Source organism: Rutidosis leptorrhynchoides, chromosome 8 (genome assembly GCF_046630445.1).
Source record: "Rutidosis leptorrhynchoides isolate AG116_Rl617_1_P2 chromosome 8, CSIRO_AGI_Rlap_v1, whole genome shotgun sequence".
NCBI classification, from domain to species: Eukaryota; Viridiplantae; Streptophyta; class Magnoliopsida; order Asterales; family Asteraceae; genus Rutidosis; species Rutidosis leptorrhynchoides.
In genome coordinates this window covers 71,127,436-71,141,369 of record NC_092340.1, presented here as the reverse complement: position 1 = coordinate 71,141,369, position 13,934 = coordinate 71,127,436, and positions in this window count along the sequence as shown.

The following is a 13,934-nucleotide window of genomic DNA, read 5'->3' as shown; positions in this document are numbered from 1 at the left end:
ACAATCTTTATGAAAACATATATACATATATATTTTCTTCAGATGTATTCATGGATTTAATGAGTTAATATGATATTAAACTCATTTGATTTACCGTTAGAATAAGAATATATAATCTCTAAAACATTAAAGATTACATAATCACCATGTCGAACGAAGATAACTGATGTAGCACGTCATGTAGAATGATGATTATACTCGGGGTATAGATTGAGATGTTGAGGCATGTGATATTGAAATTTGGGTTGTTGGTGGTACTGTTGGTGCCGGTGATTTGGATGAAGCTGGTACATTTTGCACCATATTTTCCAAGACTACAACTTGTGCGCGAAGTTCGTTAACTTCTTCTATTACACCGGGATGATTGTCGGTTCGGACGAGCGGATGAATGGGGTTTAGAATCTGAGATAGTATATGATCGTGATGAGATACTTTGGAAATGAGAGAGAAAATGGTGTCTCGAACAGGTTCGCCGGTAAACGTTTCAGGTTCATTGTCAAGAGGTGAATTTTGGTTAGTGGAAAGGATCGCCTTCTTCGCGTTACCATTTATTAAGTCAACTATGAACCCATCTCCAATTCATTCAGAATAGATGATGGCTAATTGATCGATTCATTCCGGTTACTCTGCTTTCGGAGCTTAGATGACTATCCATTCGGAATAACTGTCGGGATAACTATCAGAATAGCTGTCGGAATCCGAGGGACTCGAACTAGTTGAAGGATTCATCTCGTATGATCAGATGAAGGATTTTCGATAAGAAATAGATTATAGGATATAGGTTAGTGTCCTACAATACATAATTTACATATGCATATATAATACTAAAATTTCATAAGTTACGGAGGAATCTACGGAAGCTGTCAGGCAAAGATAAAAATAACAGATACGCTAAGATATGAATTTATCCATACACTGTTCATGCAATCTAGGCAGTAAGATATGTCTAGATTAAGAATGATAAGCAAGTGATTTCCTAAGAATGATAAGCAGGTAAATTTCGACACGAAATGATAAGCAAAACTTTTGACATGCAGACACGGTCGAAGTCCAGACTCACTAATTCATCCTAACGACTTATCAGTTAGACACACTAATGCAGACTTGGTTCGCTAAGACCACCGCTCTGATACCAACTGTAAAGACCCCTCCTAATCCATCCGGACAAAGTCCACATCGATTATAAACGATTCACAATAGTTGATTACATCGCGAGGTATTTGACCTCTATATGATACAATTTACAAACATTGCATTCGTTTTTAAAATACATACTTTCATTACATCGAAAGTTGACGGCATGCAAACCATTTCATAATATATCCATCTATAATTGACTTAATAATAATCTTGATGAACTCGACAACTCGAATGCAACGTCTTTAGAAATATATTATGAATGACTCCAAGTAATGTCTCTAATATGAGCAAATGCACAGCGGAAGGTTTCTTTCATACTGAGAATAAACATGCTTTAAAGTGTCAACCAAAAGGTTGGTGAGTTCATTAGTTTAACATAAGTAATCATTTCATAATTTTAATAGACCACAAGATTTCATATTTCCATTTCTCATAAACATACGTCCCCTGCATAGAGACAAAAATATCATTCATATGGATTGAACACCTGGTAACCGACATTCACAATATGCATATAAGAATATCCCCATCATTCCGGGATCCTCCTTCGGACATGATATAAATTTCGAAGTACTAAAGCATCTGGTACTTTGGATGGGGCTTGTTGGGCTCGATAGATCTATCTTTAGAGTTCGCGTCAATTAGGGTGTCTGTTCCCTAATTCTTAGATTACCAGACTTAATAAAAAAAGGCATATTCGATTTCGATCATTCAACCATATAATATAGTTTCAATTACTTGTGTCTATTTTGTAAAACAGTTATAAAAACAGCGCATGTATTCTCAGTCCCAAAAATATATATTGCGAAAGCATTTAAAAAAGGGAATAATGAAACTCACCATACTGTATTTTGTAGTAAAAATACATATGACGACATTGAACAAAATGTAGGTTTGGCCTCGGATTCACGAACCTATATCATTTGTTAATATATTAACACACATAATCGTAATTAAATAAGTTATATTTTTACATTATTAATATGCTCATTGTATTAATAATTTATTAACTATATTCATTTGTATATTTTTAATACTTAAAAACTTATATATATATATATATATATATATATATATATATATATATATATATATATATATATATATATATATATATATATATATATCAAATTTAAAGTATATGTTAAGTCATCTATTATAAATATTCTATTTTTGATATTTAGAAGTATCATCTCATGCGTTAAGATTTAATATATATTTATTTTCAGTATTAGAAATAAGTAGTTAATATTTATTTATTTTAAAAAATAAATAATCAATGTTAATATATTTAGTTAAAAATATTTTTGTATTAGTAATAATAATCATAAAATAATGATATTAGTATTAATATTAATAGTTGTGATAATAATGGTAGTCATAATATAAAATTTCTAATAATAATATGGTTAGTTTTAATGATAACAAAATAACAAGTTTTGTATAGATGATAATAATTTTTAATATTACAATACTAATAATGATAATCATTTTATTAATACTTTTATTATTAATAATAATAATAGTACTAAAAATGATACTAATACAATATTAGCGATAATAATAATAGTGATAATAATAATGATACTATCATTTGTAATTATATTGATATTACTACTATTTAATGATAACATTAATAAATTGTAGTATGTTAATAATCATAATAACTAACTTGACAATAATAATAATTATTATAATATTCAATTTTATATTTACTCATAATAATACTAGTAATGATAATTAATATTAACAATAAATAATAATAATAATAATAATAATAATAATAATAATAATAATAATAATAATAATAATAATAATAATAATAATAATAATAATAATAATAATAATAATTAGAAAATGAAATAGAAAGATATACCCTTTAATAAGTCATTCTAAAAAAATTTGCTCCGAACCAGGCTCGAACCCGAGACCTCCCGTATACTTCTTAACACCTCGACCAGTGAGCTGTTGCCCGTTTTTCAGTATTAATACCCCTTTTAATTTATATAAACCGAAATCATTTATTTCCTTTCTTCTTCAATTGTACAATTCGACCAGAGATCGATTCAACCACAATCATAACCTATGGAATTTGTTTTTGGATTTAAAATTATAAACAGAAACCTTACACGATTGCTGAATCCTATTAAAACAATCAAAGAACGAAAATCAGAAGCTGAAACAGACACTGTAGGGTTCGTATAAATTTGGAATCGAATTTGAAATTTTTGGAAGTTTCAGCTCAAGATTTCTAAATGAAGTAAGTTCTAAATCATAGTTAGAAACTGTCTGAATCCTTAATTGAACCTACGACATCAAAATGATTTCGAATTTTAATGAAGAACAGATTCGTTGACTTTTAAGAATTACCTTTGACATTCAAAATTTGAGCTCGATATATTGATTTGGAACTTGATATCTTGCAGATAGATTCACTAGAGGATTCCTAACGTAATTGCATTCTTACATTTTCAAGTTTGATTTGTATTTGTGCTATTGATGAAAAGGTTGTACGAACAGAGGGAGTCGAGCTGCACTTTGATTTTTCTGTTTAATTTCAATTAAACAAAACTGATAAAGGTAATTGTGATTGGTAATTCCTAATGTAAGATCGATTGGGATCCTCTAATAACTGGGTTTGATCTAGTTTTAATGAGAAGTCTATGGATTTATTTATGCAGGCAAAAAAAAAAAAAAAAAATTGATAGTGATCTGTAAATAACTCGTACACTTATTTGGTATGGATTTCAACTAAATTTTTGGTTTTGTATCTGTGACACTCGACAGGATCCTAATCAGGATCAAGAAAATTTGTAAAGTAGATAGAGACTTTAAATCAAATTTTTCCTTTTTGTAGTTTAGTTTTATAATTAATTATATTAATAACTAATAAATATATAAATAATAATAATATAAAAAATATAAAATACTAATACTAATAGTGATAGTAATAACAATAATGTTAATAATGATAATATCAAAATACTAATAAGGATAATGATAAAAGTAAATAAGATAATAATAATAATCATCTTAAATAAAAATGATGATTTTTAGTAATAAAAATAGTAATATAATAATCTTAATAATAACTAAAATTATAGTTCCATTATTAATTATCATATTAATAATGATAACAATAATATTAGTAAAGGTTACAAATTAAATATACTAAATTTCATATTATAATTTTATTAATCTTAATAATACTAATATTAATATTAATAATAACGAATGTAATAATAATATAACAATTATAATTGAACTTGTAATTACATTATATTAGTATTACAACTTATTAATTATGTAATATTATGATAACATTTATTGAATATTTAATATTTATTTATTTATATATATATCTCTCTCAATATATTCATAATTATTAATAGAAAGGATATCCTAGATATATTTATATTTATATATATTCATTTTAATAGTAACTTAATTATTCTGTATATTATTTTACATTCTTAATTCCAATTGATTAGACTGTATTTTATTAATTCAAAATATTATGTATACACTTATGTTTATACTTATATATTTATATATATGTATACATATTTATTTACACACAATTGTTCGTAAATCGTCAGGAATGGTCAAAAGTTAATTGAATATTTAAACATAGTTCCAAAATTTTCGAGACTCATCATTACAGACTTTGCTTATCGTATCGGTATTATGTAAAGATTAAGTTTAAATTTGGTCGAAAATTCCCGGGTCATCACAGATGAAACATTATTAGATGCATTTGGATTAGTGGGTCCTCGGGTACGAGGATAATGAAAATGGATTAACAAGAGATATGAATGGAGTAACACCGAACTATTGGTTGAGTGGTAAAAAACATCAGTTGATTGTGAGCCTGTATCCTTAAAAAAATAGGTGCATGTTCAAATTTGTTGGTTATAGTTTTGGTTAAAAGAAATGGATATGGTTGCTTTGTATTTGTGAATGGATGTTATCCCACATAGGTGGGAGGAAGAAGTGGGAGAGAGGTGACTTGGTTATAAAAGGAGTGTTAAGCCTCACTTCCAAATTGCACCAATCAATACACTTTAAGTATTTGATTATTTCTTTCTTTCTTACCCTTGTTTGGGAGTTGTTTTAGTTAAATACTTTGGAGAGTGTAGTTGGCTTAAGAGAGTTGTCTATGTCATTGTAACAATTTGTGATATAGTGTATTTCTCTCTTTGGAGGCCCGTGGTTTTTCTCCTGTTTTGGAGTTTTCACGTTAAATTCTTGTGTTGTGGATTGTTCTTATTTCTTTACTATTATTGTTGGGCTGGGTGGTGGGAATTAGTGAGACCGTAATTTCCCAACAACTGGTATCAGAGCGTCAGGTTTGACGGGGGTCTCGGTTATAGGAGTCGGAGTATGCTCTGTGGTTCCCACAGGAGTGGATCGTCCACATCAGAAACGAGTTCTATTGATCATATAGGGTATCTGGTTAGACAATATTTTTTCTGATTCGGAGTAAGTGGTGTCTAGAATTTGTAGTGGACCGGGTGTTGGATTTTCCGATTTAAAGGATCCTGTGGGCCACTCCACTACATCTGTCGACCAGTTGAAACTTGAGCAAAATCAGAGAAAGTGTTGTTCGTATGTGACGACCCGGAAAATTTCGACTAATTTTAAGCCAAACTCTCGATACGATATTATATTTTTGACACGTTAAGAAAAGCCTGTTAGGTTGAGTCTCAAAAATTTTAAACTATTTTCATATATTCAATTGACCTTCGACTGTTATCGACGATTCACGAACAATTAATTGTAAATAGATATGTGTGTATGTATATATAAATAATAATTTGAAATACAATTTGAAGTATTATACGTTATTGTTATTAAAAATTAATAAAATAAAAATAGGATATTATGATAATTATTATTTAAAATATATCTCAATATATAAATAAAGTATATTAAAAATAAATATTAAATGATTGTAATACTTGTTTGATATTCCGATTGATATTAATCAAGTTAAATTCAAACTTATACGATTTTAAAATAAACGGTGATCCGAAAATGAGTTCTATAAATTATAGACTTATTAAAAATATATTTAGGAGCTGTTTGTTAAATTTTAGAACTTTTTATATTTTTACCCATAAATGAGAGGGACAATTGATGTAATTTTTATTTAATAAATTAATGATTGAATTTTATATCATAATGACCAAAATAAATAAATATAGTTAATTTAAAAATTTGGAATTATTCTAAAGACTTTTATCCGCCACTGATTAACAACGGAGTGCGATATAATACTCAAATAAACTGTCGGTAGAATCCAGCTAAAAATCCCGGCTGCTATACTGTAGTCTTAGGATTCCATATATTGTTTCTATATTATATTATGTTTATTATATTAAGTATAATATATATCTATTAAGACATATATATATATATATATATATATATATATATATATATATATATATATATATATATATATATATATACACACGATATAGATTGCATAAGGAACCACAACCATGTTTGTTTTTCTTCCTGCCACTCGACATCATCACTACCATCTTGCTATTACTGTTGACAGCCATAAACCACCACCGTATGACCTGTGACAACCCGAAAATTTCTGACCAAATTTAAACTTTAATCTTTTTATATTCCCGACACGATAAGCAAAGTTTGTAAGTTGAATCTCAAGAATTTTAAACTGTGTTCATACACTCATTTAACCTCGACCAAATTCCAATGATTCACGAACCAATATATGAACGAACATGATTATATATGTATATGTGTATATATTATAACTTGAAAACATTAACAAAGTATTAGACGTATAATACTTTATATAAACGTATTTGTTTCAAAATATATTCTAATAGTTATCAATGGAATTAAAAGATGATATCAAATAATTAAATTATTTGATACATTGAATTATAATTACGAGTCTCTGTTAAGAGGTCCACTATGATTTGAGAAATTTATTCTTTTTAACGGTATTCGGAATAATTAGTAAAGCGATTTATTAGAAGGAACAAAAGTGTCAATTAACGGGAACTAGACAAGGGTTAGTGGAGATTCCCGTTTGATTTTCAATTTATGCTTTACAATAATTGTCTCGTGACTTTTGATAAGTTAAACTATTAAACTTGTATATTAATTAACGTGGAAGTAAAATTGTAGAATATAGATAACTCAGAAGATGGATATTGACAAGTTAAATAGATCGACATTTTACATTAAGATGATTCCTTACGTTTGATTTTTCCTTTAGACTTAATCCTACGAGTCATGATTAAAATGGAAATTAAAACCTTGAAACCTGATATGATTCATATATGATTTTACTTTCTTAAACGGAAACGTCTTTTCGATATAATAGACTTTTATTATTAAAGACGTCTTATGACATAACAACTTCTACTATTATAACCTTTGTAATAAAATGATTTTTGAATATAAAATAATTTGGTTATTAAAATGTTTTATGAACGATTGTATATAAATGAACTATATCAATTTTAAACTTTAAAATACAAATGTTACGAAATAGTAATTCTTAATATTTAAAAGATTTCTAAATATATAAGTTTTGAATGACATTAGTTTTGAAAAACTATATTAAGTAAATAGTTCAAATTTATATTTCGAAATGAAAATATAAATATATATAACTTAGTCATAAAACGTCCTGATTTAAAATAATATATTTTGATAAACAACGAGTCACTGATTTATAGAAGCAAATGACCACAACGCTCAATTTTATAAGTTACATTTTTTATAAGGTAATTTATTGATGAGTAAGTCAAATTATTAATAAGGGTACACGTCGAGTAACGTAAAAGGCTAGTTTTCTAAACGTATGAAAGTGCGTTCGAAAAACCTATTATAAATATATATGATTCTACTTTTCTAAAACGTTTTATGATATAACGATTTCCATTATTTTAACCTTTAAACAAAATGATTCTTAAATATATTTAGTTTTGGAAAACAAAATTATCATATTTATTTGATTTAGTTTCAAACGTACAAAAACGTTTTCAGTTTAAAAAAGAACTTTATTATTAAAATGTATATAACTTTTATAAATATCTAGAACCACTTTTGACAACTCATTACATAACCAGTATGATAAAGATAACGATATTTATATTTTATTTTATTAAATATATATAATGATTTAAATTAATATTATATATATTTATACGCGTATTATTCGTACATAGTTTTATACTTTTACTATACTTAAACTTTACCTTTACTTTATTTTTACTTTACTTTAACTTAAATAATTCACTTTAATAATTCACTTTAATAATTCATACTTTAATAATTCACTTTAATAATTCATACTTTAATAATTCATACTTTAATAATTCATACTTTAATAATTCATATTTTAATAATTCATACTTTAATAATTCACTTTAATAATTCATACTTTAATAATTCACTTTAATAATTCAAAAATCTATTATAAATAGAATTCAATAGGTTTCATTATTTCATAAAAACTTGAAAATATTTTTCTCTAAACTCTCTCAATCGATGTACATATATATATTTACTCCGTATTATTTCAAGATATTATTAGTATACATAAAATAATACGACGGAGTGCTGTTCGAGTGATTTCGAAATTGTTTTTCGAGGGGGATAGAGCTAAGAAAATTATGGGTTATAGCTATGGAGGTTATGGGTATGGTTCGGGAGTATTGCTCGTGAGTCAAACTAGTATTTATCATCCCCGTTGCGTCTACGTACCTTTCCTGCAATATTGAATCTCAATATTGATACGTGAGTACTCATAATTTAATTTTCTTACATACTAATAGTGTATCCCTGACTAGTGCTCGAGAATATAGGATTATGCATGCTTGTACTTTTGATATTGCCATTAGATAGGATATGTTGAATCCTGAATTAGTTACGTATGCGGTTGAGATAAGGTATAAGATATGCATGTCGTTGGAAAGCTAGCGAAAAATTAAGAACTTTTCATTTAGATATCGAACGGTTTCGATGAACGGATTTGAAGTTATAGTCAATCGAATTTTTGTATTATTATTGAAAATGATTATTATTATCGTCGTTATTATCGTCGTTCTAATTTTATCTTATTATTATTATTATTATTATTATTATTATTATTATTATTATTATTATTATTATTATTATTATTATTATTATTATCTTTATCAATAAAATGATTTATCATTAAAAATTGTTATTTTTATTATTATTACTATCATTATTATCGTTAAAGTTATAATTAGTATTAGTATTAGTATTATTATTATTATTATTATTATTATTATTATTATTATTATTATTATTATTATTATTATTATTATTATTATTATTATTATTATTATTATTATTATCATTATTAATATATATATCATTATTTAAAAATGGTTATCGTTATTGTTATTATTATTATTATTATTATGATATTATCATTAAAATAATTATTAGTATTATCGTTAATAATGTCACAGTAATTATCATTATTAGTATTATTGTAATTAAAACTAATATTAGTGACACCTAATTATTTTGATTACTATTATTATCATTATTATGAACACGATATAAAAGACGATTAAAAGCTATTAAACGAAACGATTAGGAAATAATAAGTAAGAGTATCTTGATGAAATTAAAATATTATAAGATATTGATTTAGATAAAATTATCGTTCTTATTATTTTTATCATTACTATTATTATTAAAAGTATAGTTAGTATTAAAACTATCATTTTAACAAAAATTATCATTTTAATAGAAATGTCATTGTTATTATAAAATACCACTATTATTATCATTTTAAATAGAATTATTATTTTAAATATAATATTAAAAAGTGTCGTAAATATTAAAGTTATCATAACTAGAATTATCATTTTATCATAATGTCATCTTAGTAATTATAAATATTGATATTTTTATTAATAAAATAATAATAATTATTATTATAAAATAATACAACTTTTACTTACTATTATTATGAATATTATTTTATCAAATAAATATGTGATACAAACATATTTTACTACGTGTAATAAAATTTCTTTAATAATACCTATCATATTATCTTTATGATATTAAATGAACTCTATAAATCTTATTACTTAATATATATAAAAGTATATTTTATTATATAAATTTTAATATAAAATTTTATTTATTAATAAATGAATTATATTATTTACTCTAATAATTTTTTTTAAATATTTAAAAATATAAAACGACGACATTTAAACTATATATTAATTATGTATAGATTTTGGAAATCATTTTGAGTCAAATTGACTTTTGTTGACCTATGCATATTAGTCTCGAGCATTAGGATTATGGTACACTATGACTTGACCTAATTTGTTAGACAAACTTTGACCAACACATAAATATATATAATTAATATAGGTTCGTGAATCCGAGGCCAACCCTGCACTTGTTCAATGACATTATATGTATTTTTACTACGAAATACAGTATGGTGAGTTTCATTTGCCTTTTTTCCCTTTATATTTTTGGGCTGAGAATACATGCGCAATTTTTATAAATGTTTTACGAAATAGACACAAGTAATCGAAACTACATTATATGGTTGAATGATCGAAGCCGAATATGCCCCTTTTGCTTGGTAACCTAAGAATTAGTAAACCGATCTACTAATTGACGCGAATCCTAAAGATAGATCTATTGGGCCTAACGAACCCCATCCAAAGTACCAGATGCTTTAGTACTTCGATGTTGTTTTTATCATGTCCGAAGGATTTCCTGGAATGATAGGGGATATTCTTATATTCATCTTGTTAATGTCGGTTACCAGGTGTTCACCATATGAATGATTTTTGTCTCTATGCATGGGACGTATATTTATGAGAACTGGAAATGAAATTCTTGTGGTCTATTAAAATAATGGAAATGAATGTTTATGATAAACTAATGAACTCACCAACCTTTTGGTTGACACTTTAAAGCATGTTTATTCTCGAGTGTTAAAGAAATCTTCCGCTGTGCATTTGCTCATTTTAGAGATATTACTTGGATTCATTCATGGCATATTTTGAAAGACGTTGCATTCGAGTCGTTGAAATTCATCAAGATTATTATTAAGTCAATTATAGTTGGATGTATTATGAAATGGTATGCATGTCGTCAACTTTCGTTGTAAAGAAAGTTTGTCTTTTAGAAACGAATGCAATGTTTGTAAAATGTATCATATAGAGGTCAAATACCTCGCGATGTAATCAACTATTATGAATCGTTTATAATGTATATGAACGGGTTCTTTAACCACCCTCACTGTAACATCCCGCCTTTTTCCATTTACTTTTCCGTTATACTAATTTAAACTCCGTTATATGTTTATAACATCTCCCATTAATACGCGTTTTAAAATATTCCGTTTAGGTATTTTCCGCACCCGACTACAAACTCGAGGGACTAAAATTGACACGGGGCAAACTAGTTGACTAGGTCAACTAGTCCACCCCAATCACCACCATTCAACCATCTCCCTCTCTCTCTCTTTCTCTCTAGCAAGAACACACACACATTTACCAAATTCATTCAATCATCATCTAAATTCGACCTAGGAGGCTTACAACAAAATAAATTACATATTCGTGATCCTCTCTTCATCCTCTTCATTTTGGTACCAACTTCATCTCGTTTGGGTAACATTTCTAAAACACTAGTTTTCTTTAAATTTGTGTTCTTGACTTAAAAGTATGTTAATTAGTGTCTATGGCTCATTGTGATGTCGTGTATGTAATTTGTATGCTCGATTTGTTGTTTTTGGTGTAACTAGTTCATTATGAAAATTACTTGCTAAATCCTTGATTTTGGATGATCAAATGTTATTAGATTGTTAATGTGCATGTTTTAAAAGTGTTACTAGTATCATTAGCTTCATTTTGATGTATAGATTGATTAAAGAAACTTCATAAACGCGATTATTGATTTTGTGAACTTTTGGTTAGGGTTTGATAGCTTTAAAATGAACTTTTGATGCGTTGAATGCTTGTTAATGTTATTGATAAGTGTTTAGTTGTATTACATGTTTCATTACCTTCAAAACGGCATATCATACATGTAAATTGGATTCCCGGAACTTGAAATGCATCTTGATGAACTTGAAACTTTGATTTTGGACGTTTAACGAACATTCGACGAGGTTATTGTTGTATTAAATGATAAATTTGATTTATTTAATGTATCTAGTTGTGTTCCTTGTCGAAAGAGCTTTCCGGTGATATAAAATACATGTTCTAATTGTTTGCGGATCATAAGTTATGATTATTTGAAGTTTGGGTCGTGCACTTGTGTAATTCAGCAAACAGGACCTGTACGCCATTTGGGACGCCGTCCCACCCTCTTGGACGCCGTCCCACTCTTCATATCAGGACACCGTCCTGATTTTGGGACGCCGTCCCACTCTTCATACTGGGACACCGTCCTGATTTTGGGACACCGTCCTGATACACTAAAACTGGCTGTTTGCTTTGGTCATTTGACATAAAAATGTTTGCTATGCTACGGACCTCCGATTAACATGAAACTTGGCCAACATGCTCATATATGATTATATAACTTAGAAAAATTGTCGGATACCCAACCCGACCCCGTTGACTTTGACCCGACCAAGTTGACTTTTAATCAAACTTAACCAAATAATTGTGCAATCGTTCTAACATGTTTTTATACTTGTACCTTGCATGAAACATGACAATTTGATTCACATGCTATTATGATCGAGTCTTAACGAGCCATAGGACTAATTGAACATCTTTGACCTATCGTGTTTACCGTTATTGATACAACCTATTGTTTAGGTCAAGACTAGCATTGTTCTTTGCACACGTTTACTTGTTGAAGTACTTTACTACTCGTGCACTCAAGGTGAGATCATAGTCCCACTTTTACTCTTTTTGAACTTACATTTGGGATGAGAAAACATAAACATTTCTTTACTAAGTGAACACAAGTACAGGAAAACAAACATTCTACATACGAGTTTAGAACAAAATCCTCAATTCGATTATCATTAGTTACACTTGCCGGGTGTAAACGAGAACTTATGTTGTATGGATCCATATGGGTTTGACAAACCCTCATTCAAACGGTTCGCTACCGTTTACGAATGAAATATATTTTCGAGAAACAGTGTATGTTCTAGCACTAAGTGATGGGGTTCAATGGAAGGAAATGTTAAGCATTGATAATTGGGTGCTCGTGAAACAAACTTTTGGAATGTATTACTATTAATTCATTGATGCAAATCTTGTGGTTCACTTGTACTTACTTACTTAAACCTATGATTTCACCAACGTTTTCGTTGACAGATTTCTATGTTTTTCTCAGGTCCTTGAACGATACATGATACATGCTTCCGCTCATTATTTTGATACTTGCATTGGATGTCGAGTATATATGCATACATGGAGCGTCTTTTGGCTACTTTTAAATTGTGTCGCATAAGTTTCATTTGTACTTAAAACTTTGTATCGTAACTTGTGGTGGAACTATTCTCGTAAACTTTGAACAATCTTTACATTTGAAATGAATGCGACATATCTTTTGGTCAAACGTTGTTTTAAAGACTTATGACCACGTAACGGGACCTAAGTAGACGGCGCCGTCAAACATGATTTGGTCGGGTCGCTACAGATGGTATCAGAGCGTTGGTTGTAGGGATTTAGAGTTTATTGGTGTCAACCTCGAGTCATAGGGTACATTGGTGAGTCTAGACTACAACCGGCATATAGACTTGAAGTAGGAATTACTTG